The following is a 14,645-nucleotide window of genomic DNA, read 5'->3' on the forward strand; positions in this document are numbered from 1 at the left end:
GTAGCAGTTTTAGTAAGGACCTTGCTAATTACCTCAAAAGTTGTAACAGTTGTAGTTAAATATTACACAATGACTCCTTCAGCTCTTGTACTGCTTTGTCCTATCATACCGTCCATTGGTTTTCAGTACTATTAAAAGTTTCCAATTCACTTTAACAATTATAAAATTTTACTTGGTTAATTGTTGTGTTATAAAGTAATGTGGCCAGCATATGCCACTAGATTAACACTCATCAAATAGAGTAAGTTCACTTTCACTACTGTGCCGTTACATGACATTTTACCTTTAAAGCTGAAATCTTTACAACTCTAAAAGATTATTTAAACTTTTTTAAAAATCTGGGTCTTATGATCTAGTTAATGTTATTTGTTCAGTCATAAAATATTTATTGAGTGGCATGATGTCTCAGACATAGTTCTAGGTGCTAGAGATGCATGAGTAAATAAAACAGACATTATATCTGGTAATTTCTTTTTACCGTCATAAGGAATGATCAACATTTCAATATTTACCTATTTTTAAAAATGAATCATTAAAAATTGAGTTTTACAAAGTGGGAGGAGAGATAGGAAGGGAATATAATTTTGGACTTATTCCAGTCTTAAATTATGTCATATTCTCATACATCTTTTGTATAAATACTTCAGTTATTATATTACAGAAGTACCTTTGAAGAGAACTGAACAACTGATGCTGAAGTTCTATGTATGAGAACTATTATTAATTCCCATATTTAGTAACAGCCATATTTCCAGTTAGAGTAACAGTATAGTTATTGAGGAATTGAAAGATTTAAGGGATACCTACCTGTAATTCATGGAATCTTTTGTACAACCTACCTCACAATCTCTTCCTAAAGAGTGATTATACAATCACTGTTGATTTGGCTAGTCTCATTTTTAAAAAATACAGTATAAATTAATACTTATTTTTGATATTTTTTACCTTAAATCCTATCTTAGACTAGAAATAAGTATCTACCTTGCTTTGGTAACAAAACTTTAAGAGTTTTTCCAGTTCTTGTCCCTGGACTAAGAGATTTGTTGCTCTGTTTTACTTCTGAGCCATTCCAGAGCCTGCTTTTCTTATTCACTACTATTACCTCATTTGTCCTAGCTTATTGCTTTCTTTGAACATTTCATGACATATGGTCTGATTGAATCAAGAAAAGTCACAGAACTAATTATTATCTAAATTATAAAGGGTAGTGGTGGTAGAATCCAACAGAATTAATATATGACAAGTGCATATGATGAGCTGAACACTATGTTAGGTTCTTTGAACATATTTCCATATGGGAATTATATGGAAAATGAAATGCCCTGACTAAAATCTCTTTCTGTTAAACCTAAGCTATTCGTTTTCAGACTATCTTAGATAATGCCTAGATTAACTGCTCAATAAATCTGAAAATTCATCTTCATAAAAATTTTATCATAATTTTCATTGAACTTCAGTAGGTAAGCATCTCTCTATCTTAAAACTCTACCTGTCAGTGTATGCAGTTGCCAATTATGAAAATAGTACAAAAATTCAGAGTATGTGGTTTGAACAATATGTAAATTTACTAACTTCCTCCTTCTTCCCCCAGAACTTTTTTAACCATAAGAGATGAGGAAAACAGGCAAGAAATTTTAAAATCATAAGTAAAATAATGCATTGGTTTATTGCCAGATACTACATATTGAACGTCTGCATTAAATTACATATAACTCATAAATCTTCATGATACATATTTTTTGTTTTCCATGTGCATGACATTTCAGAGAAAATTTAAACTGTTTGGAGCAAATCAAATACTCAGCAAATAATGAAGACAGTGTTAGTCTTTCTTTGATTACAAATAATACAAATGTAACTTCATTAATTTCAAGAGAGGAAAAGAATGATTTTTTTTTGTGAAGCAGGGTTGATTCTTTATTGGAAGTACATTTATTTTAGGTCTTTTTAAAAACTTAAAATTTATTTACACAGCAAATTTTAAATCATATAAAGAATCACATTTGAATCTAGTGAATTAGCATTTAAATCAAAAATACAGTAGTAAATAAATTCTTTTAATATTATATTAGGGAAAAACACATGCATATTTAAGTCTCGTGTATACTGATCATATCTAGAGCTTAATGAAGTTTCTAAAATTTGTGTAATATCTTTCATTATTCTTAAAGTCCATTACTGAATGTTAGTGTTATAAAAATTATTCTTCAAATACTCGACTTTTTACATTACCGGTGTCTGAGACAATAATACTAGCTATGAATAAATAACAGTGATCTAAAGAATGATCACATTTCTAATCTATCTTTTGTAGAGCCTAATTATTCAGCAAGGCCTCAAGGCCTCTGTGAATTTAAATAGTCTATTATTGACTACTGCAAACCCATCTAGAATTATAGTCAGAATTTACAGAGGTATGCTTAGAAATATACCTATTATAGGTTTAAGTATAGTCTTTTAGAGCTAAAAGGCTGAACTTAACTTCAAATATTTTTCACGAGTTCTTTAAAGTTCACATTACTGTGTTTTATATAGATAATTATAATAATCATTTTCAGGTTTTTAATTGTTTGATACCTGGAAGGTAAAGATAGCCATATAATTAAAAAAAATAATCAAACTAAGAATATAGGTGACTATATGGAATAGATAAGGGTTTTTTAAAAATCAAATTTGTATAAGAAAACAGTTTTGTCATTGATTAGGATCAGTCAGGCAAGTTAGCTTTAAACATGATAGGATGCATAAAATTAGTAAAATATTATGTTAGGTAACATAAAAGCCCAACATGAACACCTTATTCATGATTAGAATGTATCTTCAAATGTAGGTTTTTAATAAGAGGTGTAGTTGATTCTCTGTAAACAGAAAGTTGCATTTCGATACTTAGTGCCTAAGAATGTTATCCATAAAACTTGACAGTAATAGGAATGTTGAATAAAAATTTGCAGTTCTAAACACTTGGGTAAACAAACTGTAAATTTTAGTTTAAAGCTTTGTGTTCAACAGCAACCAACATTTTAAAATTCATAATATAGGTTTCATCAGTCTTCGGTATTTTGTATCATTTATATGAATACTATTGGTTTTATCAACAAATACTATTTTCAGCATATTATTTTCTAGTTATTAAATAGTTGGTGGGGTGCTCGTGGAAGTGCCAACTCATCATTCAGTCGGTTCTTTGCTGTGATTCCTTCTCTGCCATTTCTTGTTGGCGAATTGTATCCTGTGCAGCTTGCTGCATTTTCTCCAGTTTTTCCAGAGTCAGAGATTTCAAGGGTAAAAGTTTGGGTTTACACAGCACCATCGTGGTTACATCTTCCACAGACAACTGTCCTTGTTTTGGAAGAACTTCCCGGAACACTGACTTCACTTCTGCCATATCTGAATTTTTGAATACAGTGAGTTTGGAGTATTGGATACAGTTCCTTCGTACCTTGGTCGAGAATGGGCGCCCCTTGAGAAGAATGATTTATTGAATGTATACATGAACTTAAGGGTTGGAAGAAACTCTACACTTGAAGGATTGCAATTGGAAATCCCAGCCATTCCCAAGGCAAAGCATCTATGGACTCAACTCTCTCTCTCTCTCTGCCCATGTGCTCCTCTCTGGGCACTATTTCATTCACCTTTCCTTCTGCCGTCTAACTTTCTTTGTTTTTCTATGCATGTATTGGAGAATATCTTTATGCCAATTTACTGATATAATGAAAATTATTTTAAAAGGGAAAAATAAAGAACCTGGGGTTCCAGTCCTCTATATAAATTACGTGGCAACCTGGGCCAGGTTTTCACATTGGGTCAAAGTTATTGAAAATGAACTTGATTTTAGGAGTTCACTCTTCATCTAACGATAGTAGAAACTGTATAATTAAATAGATATATATTAATCAGAGCATTACCTGATTATTTTGAATATATTTAATAATGAGTTCAAAGAATTAGTGAATTTTCTCATGCACCAAGAGTCCTGCTCTAGATCTCCATGATTGCCCCAGTTCATCTGGTAACCTTTGTGGAAATGGGTTTAGCCCAATGTGTTAGAAGACTATTGTCAGATAATATAATAAATATTTTTGCATGACAAGGGATTTTACTTTGTCTGGAAATGTGTTATAATAAATATTAAATCTAAAATCTTAGTTCTGTGAATGGCAATGCCTTACAAATGTTGTTGTGCAGTATGTAACTTGTCCAACTATATGTTGGCCCTATGGATTCTTATATATTTTTTATTTGAATGGCATTTAATATAATATGACAATTTATAACTAAAATATTTTAACTCTTTAAAATGTATTTTGAAGCACTATTATTTTTAACTTTATAAAACCTATTCTGTGCAGAATACAAAGAGGAGGTCAGGCCCTTGGCATTAAGAAAATTAGTCATGCCTTAGCCAATTCTGACATATATGTAGTCACTTCTGAATTTTATAGAATTGTTTTGGAATACTTTGCCCCACTCACACCCTAAACAAAAAAGTGATATTTACATGTTTTCATTCATATATCAAAATAATTCCTAATATTTTTCAAGTATTGTTCTACATTTTGGAAATTCAGTAATGAAAATATTAGACAAAGACCTACTTCCCCATGCAGGTTATATTCTAGAGGAGAGACAGACAACAAATGAAGTCAATATGTAAAATTAATCTCAAAATGTGAAGAAAATTATATAAGGTACTATGATTAATAATGACAAAATCATGCAATTTGAATTGGAGAGTTCCAAGAATTTCTTGCCTTGAGATCATCTTTACACTGACACTTAGGAGACCATGGATTAGCTAAATCTTATGGGAAGACTATTTTGTACAGGTAACCTTGATTTTTAGATGTAAGACTGAACATGATATAATTTTCTACCAAAAAGTTGTGATGTTATTATGAATCATGGTTAGGATAGCAAACTGATATTTGATGCAAATGGATCAATGAAAAGAAAGGAAGAGAATGAACAAGTTACCAAGTGAATGACAGAACAAGAAAAAATAATGCTAGTCCCTGCAACCGGGACCTCTGGCAATCTTGCTTAAAGCTTAACAAGCATAGCATCCCTCAGTCACCATCATCAAGACCATACATTTCCTGGCTCCATACTACATTAATGAATTAGATTGACAAATTGTACAGAGAAGCACAGTTCAGTAAGGACAGAAATCTAACACATTTTGCTGACTTCTTAAAAAAGAATTATGAAAAGAGAAAGTCAGTGCAGTGAAAATCACTGAATTGATTTTCATATCTACAGAATATGGGTATCTACATGTTTTCATAGTATGCATGTATATATGTGAGAGAGAAATCCAAACTAAACCAGTGATTAATAAATTTATTTATAACCTAGAGATCTGTATCCAATGGACTTTGAGCTGAGACCTTCCCTTCCATGATTATTAGCACTTAATTTGCATTTAAAATTGTCAATCATTTACCTTTAAAGGAACAGAGAGGGTCACAATTTTCCACACTGTAGAACATAGTCATTTCAGAACTTGTCTCTGGGGGAGGTTTTGAAAGATTTTATTTGTGAAGTTAGCATTGGAGTGTTTTTCTGAGTTATTTATTACATGCTAAGTTTTTATACTACCAAATTAATGTGCAAAGTCTGCCCTTAATGCCATGATTACATTTCCAGGGCTTTATGTCTGAACTTTGCAGTACTCACTGTTAGATGGTGTTATTGACTAATTAGGCAGCATGGATCTCAAGAGAAAAGGACTTTTCAGACTCTGGATCAAAATATCTGGCCAACTTCTGGTTTTTCTAGTATAATGAGATGTTTTCTAAAGAAAACAAATATCAATGGATGATAGACCACAATATAGATGAATACATCTGTTGGTATTAAGTGTGTAGAGTGCTTTTCATATGTTACAGCATTGAATGCCCATTTAAAAAATAAATTGATTGTAAATTTGATAAAAGCAATTAACATAAATTTACATTTCAAAGATTAGGTGGTTTTCCATTCTTCTTTTAAATATTACTTTATTTAATCAAAATTTCCAATGTGAACCTTCTTTCTCTTCAGAATATTTGCTGCTTTCATGTATCACCCAAATAATTTTACCTATTAGTCTCAATGTTCTCTTTTTTACTTTCAAGCATCAGCAATATAGATGAAGCATTTTATTCAGTGAACTTTTTTCAACTAATTCATAACTTCCATAATTTTCAATTTATATGTGTTCTGGTTTTATCACAAATTAGAATTAATTTTTTATTTTAATTTTATTTTATGTGAATGCTTTAAGCTTCTTTCAAACTCAAACTGTGTTTGTGGATAAGATGAGGCTGACAGTCCCCTTTCTGGTCCAGTGTATGCATATGTTCAATCACAGAGAATGTGGCTTGAGATTGAGCTTTGTGGTACTGCATTCTGCCACATGCCTTCTAAGCCCATGTGATTTGGTTGTGCATTACAGGCAAATCTACATAACTTATACATGACAGAGAATGTCTGAAGATTTTTATGGCAGAAATTATGTTAACAGTTTTTCTGCCTAAAAATAAGTTCATGTATAGCAAGTCTTCTACTTAAATTTGAAACTATCACAATCAGTCACTTCATACAAACTGTGTTGACATGAATCCATAATAACTGCATTTTGAAATGATTTAATGATATATTTAAATATTTAAATTAATTCATATTCCAACTACTGTGTGTTTATGTATAACCAATAGGGATACAAATTAAGAAATTAGGCCATCTGTTTCTATGCCTCCACTGGTTCTAGTAAGGAACACAATTGTCACAGAAGGGTGTGTGAAGATAAATTGGGATTATTTAGGTAAAGCGCAGAATACAGTTCCTGGTACAAAAAAAAGAGTTCAATAAATGTTAATTTTTAGTATTATTATTTTTCTTGTGACTAATAAATATTTCTCCATGGAACTTATTATATCTTTCACCTTTTATACCTCATTGCCATAAAGGCTTAACATGTATGTACTGCCTAATGGTAATGTCATTTTTCTCTAACTGGCTGTATTTTCCATGTGTTTTTGGTTTGCTAAAACTGCTAGAATGCAATATACCAGAAGTGGACACGCATTTAACAATGTGGATTTATTAGCTTACAAGTTACAACTCTAAGGCCATGTAAACATCCAAATTAAGAAATCAAGGGAGGATACCTTCTCTAAAGAAAGGCTGCTGGTGTCTGAGATGCTTCTCCACGTGGGAAGACACATGGCCTTGCATCTGCTTGTCTTTCTCTCCTGGGTTCTCTGGCTTCAGTAGCTCTCTCAGCTTCTCTGGGTAAGCCCTTGTCTCTCAGCTTCTCTGGGGCTTCTTCCAGCTCTCTGGGTTTTTTTCTGGCTTTCATCCTCTCATAGAGGACTCCAGAAAAAGGATTAAGACCCACTTTAAATGGAATGGGCCACATCTCAATTGAAATAACCTAACCAAAACATCCCACCTACACTAGGTCTGCGCCCACAAGAACGGATTAAAAGAACATGGCCTTTTCTGGAGTACATAACAACTTCAAATTCACACACCATGCAAATGTCTTCTTTGTGTGCTCCTCAACCTGGTTCTTAATTTCATTGCTTTTTCTACTGAACTTTCACAACTTTACATTTAAGTCTCGTGTTTTTCTGTCATAAGAACCTAATTGGGCAATTATTATTCTTGCTTTTCTTTTCTAAGTAGAGAAGGCAATGTCCCTATTTATTTCTATACTCCAGAACCTGGCCTAGAAATTCATATACGATGGGCTGTTAATGAGCAGCTATTGGGTTAAATCAATAGTTGCATTAAGATTAGGTCTTTCCACACATTTTAAAGTGCATATTGATGTAAAAATGATAGATTCTGTTTCTCTAGGAAATTACTAGGGTTCTAGACTCTCTTTTCTTCCATTCTATTTGCTAATTGTATCAGATAAAAATGGTGACCCACCATCTTAGTTTGCCTGGCTCAAAGAGTTTCCTGGAATGTGGTACTTTCAGGACTGAATCCAGGAAGGGTCAGGGCAAACTAGAATTGTGGTTCATCCAGAATAGATATCCTACAGAAATTCATAGGTATTGGATGATACAGTCATAGAAAATAAAAGTATAATCTAAACGATCTCAAGCATCATTAGCAAGGTTTAGAAATACAACATAATTTAGTAATATTTAAAAAAAATTAGAATTATGTAAATATTCAAGCCATATATTCATACCACATAAAAGATTATTTAGTAACCCTTAGAACTGAGTGTAGTACACATAGGAACAGAGAATATTTTAAAAGGTAAAATCAGTAACTGTGATAGTGTTTGATTATTTTACCCATCAGTTTAAAACTCTTCAATGGTTTCATCCACTGCTATTAGCATAAATTTTCAGAATCTTTACCTTGACTTGTGAAACCCTAAATGATTTGGCACTTTCTTACTTTTTACTTTCTCCCCTTGCATCCTTGCTTCATGTGCAATAATCCAATAATCCCCCCTACTTTTCTAAAGCTCCTTGTTTCTTTTTTCCTAAGGGCTTTCACACAGGCAATTAACTCAGAATACTCCTGGTTTTTTGTTTGTTTCCTCACCTTGAAAACTTTTACATATACTTCAGGTTTCATTTAAATAGCTATTCCTCAGAGGTTACTCTCTGGGATTCTATCTTGGCCACGATGCAGATCTTTTAACACATTTATGTTACACTTGTAGCACATATCAGAGTTGTGCATATTTTTTTCTAACTAATTATTTATCTCCCCTCCTGTAAAGTGTCATTCATGAAGGGGTTCTGTCTGCTTAATTCACTACACTTGCACCCCTATGCTAAGCACAAAATAAGTGATTAATAAGTAATTATAATAAACAAATAGGAGAAAGGGACCCTCCCACATCTTTTAATTTAGGAGTATTTATTCTCTCTTTCAGGCATCTTCACAAAAGAAATAATTATCAACCACAGAGTTGATAAAAAGTTTCAGTGATCTGTTTGCTTATTTGATGGTTTATTTATTTATCTTTCCCAGTATGTCAGCATATTCTTTTATAAAAAAGAAAAGGAGTAATAACAAAATGTCCACATTCATCAAGTAAAATTAAGGAGCTTAAGCAGACTTCTTGAGAGAAAAAAAGTCAAGACAGAATCAATCAGAAAAATAAATATTGTACAGAGGATATTATTGGGTGTCCCAGTGGCTAATAGTGAATAGATTCCTATGGCAGTATGTAAGTGATTTCCTTAGATCTCTGAAAGCAAACAACATTACAGGAAAAGATTAGCTAAATAGTCAACAGGATAAGCACTTACGTGGCAAAGATTTTTTAGCTTGCCTCTCTTCGTGAAGGAGACATAACTTGAACTCATATTGAAGACTGTCCCTATTCAAGTTGGGACATTATCATAATGTGTTGTCAGTGTACACTCATTGCTCTTCTAATTGCTTTCTCTCCTTTGTCATTTCCATATGGTCCCCTGGGGTCCCAGCTCTCACATGACACTGTAATCATTATCATGTGAATAAGTTGGCCTTCTTGAAAACAAGCAGACAGTGATATTATTTCCCATAAGCCTTTCAAACCTTTGATCTAGACATTTTTTTTCCCTTTTGAGCCCCTGGATGAAATTTTGAGTTCTCATAGTTTTATTTTTGTCCATGTCAATTCCAAGTAGAAACTTATTTCAGTAATTAAATGATCTCTTTCAGCTTAATATTAAAACTTTTTCTTTAAATTCAGTTTATAGTGTCTTCCCAATGCCAACTCAACCTCATCTCAGATCCTAAAGCGTGCAGTTATGAGAGGATTTCTTTTTCCTGTCTGTGTCCTCCTCTTCTGCTCTACACCTAATATTTTTTGCTTCTGTAAAAGGGGACGGGACTGGGAGACAGAGGAGAAATAATTTGATGTTTAGCTCTTACCTGAGTGGTAGAAGGAATTTTTTTGTGTGATTACCCTCTTATGGCAAATGTGCAATTGACAGATATTCGTTATGGTGTTAGTTTGTTAGCATGGCTGTAACAAATTACCATGGACTAGTTGGTTTACAAAACAGGAATTCATTTTCCCCCCACAACTTTGGAAGCTAAAAGTCCAAAATCAAGGTGTTGGCAGCATTATGCTTTCTCTGAAGTCTGTGACATTCTGGTGGTGGCTTGCTGGCAATCCATAACTCAGTCTCTGCTTCTGTGCTTTGGCCATCTGTCTCTTGCTGCTTCCTATTACTCCTGAGTCCAAATTTCATTTGTTTATGGAACTCCAGCCACACTGGATTTTATAAGAACTTCTGTGGTATTGGATTAAGGTCCACCCTGATACACCTTGGCCTCACCTTAACAGCATCTTCAAAGTTCATATTTATATATGGGTTCACATCCACAGGCCCAGGGGTTAGAACTTGACCATGTATTTGTGGGGGACATGAGTCAATCCATGATGAGGGTTCTTTCTCTCCAATTGTGGACCCAATTGCATTTACTGTGAAATGGCATTACTTCCTGTAGCTGGCTGCTTTCCACTATTTCCTCAGCCCTGAGGTTCCCCCAAAGTTACCCAGTTTCAACCCCTAGGCAATCCTTTAAAAAAAATTCTAGATTGCTTTGGTTGCCCAAGCCTTTATTTGGTCTTTGAAAAATATCCATTATATAGGATAATTCCTCTAATCCCTCTTTTCCTACTTCTTCTTTTTATATAAACACGTATGCCATTATTTATTCCGTTCGAGTTTTGTTCTATTCCTATTTGTCATATGCTTTTGGCCATCCCTGACAATGCCATATATGGGATGCATTTTCTTTTCTTTCTTTCTTTTTTTTTTTTAGAGAGAAGAACTTTATTCTTTATTAAGATACCATGCTAGAAGTTATGAAGGATTTCTGTTGGAACACATTTGGAAAATAGAGTAGCTTTAGTTTAATAACTTGCACTATAGAGAAAATTGTTAAAGAAATTCATATGAAAGTCCAAGTATTAGTTCAATGTCCCGTATTTGATTCCATGATCTTCATAGGAAGGTCTTCTGCAATAGAATATGCTCCTATACAGTCGAGATATTTAAGGTTGCTTGATTTCCTTACCATTACTCCACTGCAAGCTTCTGGTGTAATCCCACATAGCAAGTCAGTCTTCATTGTAACAGGTCAGGACCGGCCTCGACCCCTTTTCCCTGCCCGTGGCCTCTTTGTTGTTGGGCACCTCCTCTGCCACGACGAATGCCTCTTGCTGATCCAGGACCTCCTCTCTGTGAATAACCGGCTCTACCACGGGGAGGAGCAGCCCCAAGACCTCTGGATGGAGCAGCACCCCTTGCTCCTCTACCGCCCCTTCCTCTAGCTCCAGCTTGAAAATCTTCATAACCACGATAGTTATGGTCATCATAGCCATAATAATCATAATAATCTTCATATCCATAATAATCTGGAGGATATCCATAACCACCTCTCCCCCACGCCCTCGACCTCTTGTTGGAGGGGGCATATGAGGTGGAGCATAATAGTAGTAATCATCATACATTTGGTTCTTTGCTGCTTGCCTTTGAGCTTTTCTTTCTTTCCTTTTCTGACCTGGCAGCTTTGCAAAAACAATTTCAATATTTTCTCCCTCCAAGTCTTTACCATTCATTTCTTCCAGAGCCTTGACAGCACCATCTTGTTCATCAAAATGAATGAAAGCATAATCTTTTAGTTTGTTCACGCGCTCCAGTTTCCCAAACTGACTAAATGCTTTTTCTAAAATCTTTTCTGTTACAGTATTGGCAAGGTTGTGTACAAACAACACTTTCACCTTTGCCATAACCTCAGGATCAGGATCTTCTATAGGGTCAGTCCATTCAACAGTTCCAACATTTCCCCATACTTTGACTTTACTGCTCATTAACCTACGTCTTGCTTGTGCAGCTGTTTTGTGATCTTCATATTCAAGGAAACAAAAACCTCTGTTTTTTTTCTTGTCATCCGGTTGGTGGTATAAAATAACATCTGTAAGACCCTCTGTTACTTTGCTAAATTCTTCAAGAATCTGTTCCTTGGTTTTACTCTTAGGAATAGAGCCCACAAACAGCCTATTATTGGCAACTGAGATGCAGACACCAATATGTTTTCCAGAATGAATCTCATGATTATTATACAACTTAACAGCCTCCTGTGCTGCTTCTTTTGTACAAAAAGTGACACACGCATAACCTCTATTTAGACTGGTGAGTGGATCCATCATCAGACGGAGATCCCAGATAGATCCAGCTTTTTCAAATAAAGGAACAAATTCATCTTCAAATAGATCCCATGGGATCTTCCCTACAAATATCTCCGTGCCAACAGAAGGCTGCTGACCTGAATAAACAGAATCTGGAGGTGGTCCCCCACACTTCCTCTGTCCAGTGGTCACATCAAGTGTGTAGCCTGTTCTTTCCAAGAGTGCCTTAAGTTTTGCCTCTTCTGGTCCTCTGCTAGAATCTGCTACTTTGGTCCCCTGTTTTTCTCTCTGCCTGTAAGTCTTCATGACTCCACATACAAAGGCACTTTTGTTCTGAACATGAGAGAGATGACTGTCTTTAAACTGTTGAAGAACTGCCAACGCACCGTCTTCATTGAATTCTTTGAAAGCTTCAATAGCTCTTTCATCTAAATCACTATGTGCAACTAGCCCTGCAACGTAAATTTCATCTAGTTTTTCAGCGACTTTCTGTGGTAAACCAGCATCAAGCAATGTCTGAAAATTTTCTGAATGGATAACTGCAGAAGTAGTATCCATGGGCTCTTCAGTACCATTTCCATTAACATGTTCTGTAGCCCTGTTTCCAGAGATCTCCCGTTGGGCTGCGGTGGAGGAATCCTGTCCAAGGGGATCGGGTTGCGGGAAACGCGTGCTCGCTGCTCACTGTGTCCCGCGCGAGTGGAGCTGTTGTAAACCGCCCCGAAGCTCACGCCGCTGGCAGCAAACCCGATCCGGTTCCCCTCGCCTCCGAGCGCGCACCCCTTTCCCCTCCCGAGCGCGTCCGCTTCTCTCCCTCCCGCAAGCCACTGCCCTCCTCCAGCTCCTCCTTCTCCCCCTATTACCACCACTAGCCTCTGTCTGCCTTCTCGCGGCCTTTCTTCCCTCCCTGCTTCTTTCCCTCTAGTCCGCGGTCGCTCAGACACCAGTGGCCGCCTTTCCTTGCCTCGCTGGCTCGCTCGCACCCTCCCTCGTTCTCCCGGCCCAGTCCCCGAGGGATGCATTTTCTTAAGTCATATTGCCATGTTTTAACAATATTTGAATGGATTTTCCTACGTTTATAAATAGAAAGTCACTTTTTGATATTTGCTTTTGTTGTGTATATCCTGGTTTGTGTAGTACAAAAAAATTAAGATGTACTTAGGTATTTCTTTTAGTGAGTATAGCTAGAACTCACTCTCTACTTATTATTTCCATTCTCCTTCAGTAGCAGGGTTTGTGAGTATATATTTTAAGTAAATGAATTTCGGAAATAATTTACTCTGTTCTGAGTTTCAAACTGCAGTCTGTCAGAGAAGAAATTTGAAAATGGACCACAGAATTTAATGGTGATTAAGCCACCAAAGTAGTCCATACATTCAAATCATGTTATTATTTTTCTATATTGTACATGCTGTAAACTTTCTGGGGTTTAAAACTACAATAAATGATACGTTATTGAATTTTATGATATTGCTTAAGTATAGGAGAAATAGGTTTCCAATTATTCTCTATACATTTTTCTAGATGATAAATTTCCAAATATACATAGCAAAGTTGACCTTGATTAATCATTTGCAACATGTTATTCCTTCTTTGACCAGAATCAGCAAAATAATGGTCATTAGTACTCTAAAAAAAATCAATGGATTCAAGCTTTTTATCATGTTTTGTATGAGAAGCATGGGTTCCCATAAACTCTCCTGATAAGTAGTTCATTACTGTAAAGGATATACTACACTGCTAAGTTAGCTCCAGATTTTTTCCATTTGTCTTCAACATTTTTTCAATTTGATTAACTAATAGGCAGTGTCTATGCTTTTTCTTTTAGCTATATTCTCACAGTCTAAATACATTTCTATTAGGAGTCATAGAAGTTATAAAATCAGGCTGCTGACAGCATGTTATTATGATGCCGTTTGTGTGATACATCTCCTCTTATCTCTTCTTATTGCTAATCAATGTGTTATAGTCTTGAAATACACTCTCAAATTAGAAAACAATACACAATAACAACAAATAGTAAAATACATCTTACAAGGCAATGATGAAATTAAATGCAACCCCATGGATAGGTCAACTTATCTAAATGTTTTTATATTGATTAGCTGATTAGAGGTGCACAAAAGCTTAATCATTTTAGGAACTAGTTCAAATATATTGCACCATATCATAAAGGGAAATGACAGAAATAAAGAGAAACATTTATATGAACTATATCCGTTATTGAAATAGATCGCTCTGTCTTAGGTAACAGTTTTGAAGCAAGAATAACAAAAGTAATTTATTTTAAAAAATTAATTTAAAGAATATATATATTTCCACATCGAGAGGATTGTAAAAGGAGAAAAATCCTGAAAGAGTAAATTCAAATCTAGAACCTGACTTTCTTAGCAAAGATAAATTACTTACAAAAATAGAAAATCCACTAGTAACTAGATTAAGTTAAGGAAGAAATGACAATTTTATGGGCTCCTGCAACTAAGATGTCTATGGATAT

At 34.8% G+C, this 14,645-nt stretch overlaps 2 pseudogenes; both read right to left on the reverse strand.

The window, feature by feature from the left end:
- Positions 1 to 3,025: 3,025 nt before the first annotated feature.
- On the reverse strand, positions 3,026 to 3,460 carry LOC143686534 (BBSome-interacting protein 1 pseudogene; annotated as a pseudogene).
- A 7,463-nt stretch (positions 3,461 to 10,923) lies between these two features.
- Positions 10,924 to 12,759, reverse strand: LOC143686536 (heterogeneous nuclear ribonucleoprotein Q pseudogene; annotated as a pseudogene).
- Positions 12,760 to 14,645: the final 1,886 nt, after the last annotated feature.

Source organism: Tamandua tetradactyla, chromosome 6, assembly GCF_023851605.1.
Source record: "Tamandua tetradactyla isolate mTamTet1 chromosome 6, mTamTet1.pri, whole genome shotgun sequence".
NCBI lineage: Eukaryota > Metazoa > Chordata > Mammalia > Pilosa > Myrmecophagidae > Tamandua > Tamandua tetradactyla.